Source organism: Egretta garzetta, unplaced genomic scaffold (assembly GCF_000687185.1).
Source record: "Egretta garzetta isolate BGI_Z169 unplaced genomic scaffold, ASM68718v1 scaffold326, whole genome shotgun sequence".
Classification (NCBI taxonomy): Eukaryota; Metazoa; Chordata; class Aves; order Pelecaniformes; family Ardeidae; genus Egretta; species Egretta garzetta.
Window position 1 is genome coordinate 3,712,707 of NW_009260026.1, and position 2,838 is coordinate 3,715,544.

Consider the following 2,838-nt stretch of genomic DNA (forward strand, 5'->3'; position numbering starts at 1 on the left):
GAATATTTGATTTTTCACCTTTATGTACCGGATTGTCAACTGATGTAAAATAATGAAGTCCATTGATTTAACTGTTGACTTAAAGCAGCATTATAGCATGCACAGTTCCCTGTGGTCAGGTATTGGCTTGATCTCAGACAATTTAAACTGTGGCCTCCTACCTTCATCTTAAAAGGCCAGATTAATTTAGCAGATTGGCAAACTTTGGGTTGGGGAGGGCTCTTAAGGTTGCAAGTCTCCAAGCGCTGCTGGAGGGCATTGCCATAGGATGGGTTAGGGAGTACCCAGGGGCTCCTCAGTGGTCTGGGCAGAGTGTGACATTGCTCCCACTGGCTGGGTGATAGGGCTCTGCTCAGTCCCAAACTTGACAAGTTGCTGGGGTTCAGTGCAGCGAGGTCCTCTATAACTGACCTCATAGGCTCATTTTTCCTCCTGGCTAAGCAAGTGCTGTGTGTTTCTCTAGGCTTTTTTTCCCCTTTGGCAGAATTTGTGCAGACACATCTGTGGTTGGAGTTTGGCTGTCACATTGCAGCACCTCCTGTGCGTGGGTCCTGGAGGGATCAGACTTCTCCAGGCACATATTAGGCTAAAACTTACTACACTTATTTTTCTGCCAGGTTGTAAACAAGAGCTTCTGGACACTGCCCCAGCTCTTCAAGCTTTGTGCACTGAGCATGAAGCTCACTCAGGTGCTGCTCTGGCTATGTTTCTCTCAGTGTTTGTACAAAGCAGAGCTCTGACCCCCTTTGGGTTCTGACCTCAGGTGCATTTGGTTGCTGGATTTGTGGTGCCAGCTGGTAAACCCACGGAGCCCCCATGGGAAGATCAGCCAAATGCTGCAGGCTCTGTCTCAGGAGCCAGATGTTTCCTGTCACATAAGCTGGCACTGTGCTGTCTTGCAGATCAAAAGATTCTTGAGACTTGTGACTGTCTTCCCAGTTTATCCATCCAAATACAGCAGAACCCAGGAGGTGATACGGGCGTATCAAGGATGAGATGGAGATGAATCTTCCTGTGAAACACTAAAGTCTTTCCTGTTTCAGAATAAAAGATTTTTCTGTTGTGAAAAGCAGGTGATGGTCAAGTATTTTAGGGTACGTGAGGCAGTGCCTGCTTTTTTTTTTAACCTTGGTACGGCAAAAGTTAGGCAACTCTCTACACAATACCATGAGTTCTAAAAAACTGTGTGACTAGAGCAGCCTAGGTTTTCCTATGTAAAGTAAGACTGTTACTGCCTTTGCAGACAGACTATGTTGTGTTAGGCTTTCTCCTGCTTACTATTGCAAGGAGTTCTCTCCTGCTCCATCTTGACACAGCATTGACCTGTTTCCTTGGCAGACCACCATTTCTCATCTGCATCTGTCTTTCGTCCCTCAAGGGGGAGGGTTGGATGTGTCCTTGCAGAATACACCCTGCAGAGCATGGGGGTGGACAGGCCTGGAGGAACAAAGCAGGGATGAGGCTGGCAGGAGCTGTGCACTGGGGCAAAGCTGGAAAGGGGCTGGGCGAAGAAGTGGGCACTCCTTAGTGCTGTTGCCTGGCTACAGTGGATGGAAACAGCACCTTTTCCTAGAGGGTCTTTGGGGTGATTAGTGGTAAAAGGTGGTGTGTCTCCTAACAGTTGAATGAATGGCTCACTGCTTTCTGTTCTTCTTGGCAGGAGCTTTGCATCTGCCTGCCACCTTCTCAGGAGCATCCTCACCTCATTTAAGCTTCCAAGCAATTCATCTTCCTTTTTACACTGAGGTGCTCTGGGTTTCTTGAAAAACCTCTTGAAATTCAAGGCTCTCTGTATGTAGATGGACTTTTTTTTTTCTTGAGGTCTCGCAGTGTACCTACTTTAAAAGCCATTCTGCTCCACTCCAGCAGGTTGCTTCAGAGTCTACATCATTTGCTGCACTCTTGTTCCCAGCTTTGACCCTTTCTGGTAGCAAAGGCAGGCCTTGACTGTAAATTTGTCTGACATGTAGTCTACTTTGATACAAAGTCCCTTAGACTAAAATCCCTTGTCTGTGCTAGCTAGAAAAAAGGGACTGAAGTCTGCTCCCATGTGGATATGAGCTGCTGTGAGAAGCTTGTGTGTTCATTGAAGGTAACTACAGATACAGGAAGAAGAGGATGCTGGACACACCTTTCAACCAGCTGTGGTTAGAGCTGGGGAGTCTACTTTCTGTTGGTGGGATATCAGTGAGGACATTACCTGGGGTTAAAGAGAGATGAGGATTTGTCTTGCAATTCCAGGACACAGAATCAATTTGAATTGGCAGGTAACCTCCTGTTTCACTTAGAGGTTTCTGTTTCTACATAAAAGGGTATTTGGTCTTTTTCATGACATCTGTGTCAAAAGCATGTTCCTCATGCATTGATGTTCTGCAATAAAAAATAGGACATGTGTCTGTTTAAAAGCAAAAATTAAAGTGATTGAGTCAAATTTCCTTCTCTTTTCAGCAACTCTTCTCTGTGGGAACCATTTTTGATTCTTGAGCTGTATAGTTTCCCAGCATCTACCTGTTGATTAGGTATTTTCCCATCCCTTCTCCAAACCCCAGAGGAGGGTGCTGCAACTCTTTACTTTGACCTGTTCAACACAGGCCAGGGAATCCCACACTGATCTCCCTTGTCCTGCCTGAGCTAGAGCTAAGTGCAAATTAAAAGCTCTGACAGACAATTAATCCCATTAATAGAATTATGTTGTATGAGCCTGAGGAGGTATGTGAAGGGGACCTCAAGGCAGCGCAGGTCTCTGCAGCTAATACTCACAACACGGCAGAAGAGCTGGCTGACTCCAGAGCACTGTGACCCAGCTGCAGTGCCATAGCCATCTCACGAAGCAATTCA

The 2,838-nt window shown here is 46.2% G+C and overlaps 1 protein-coding gene across 1 annotated transcript in view; it reads left to right on the forward strand.

Moving 5' to 3' along the window:
* TFCP2L1 (transcription factor CP2 like 1) overlaps positions 1-2,838 on the forward strand; it is a 30,004-nt gene that overhangs the window by 2,203 nt on the left and 24,963 nt on the right. The gene's annotated exons all lie outside the window — the stretch shown is intronic.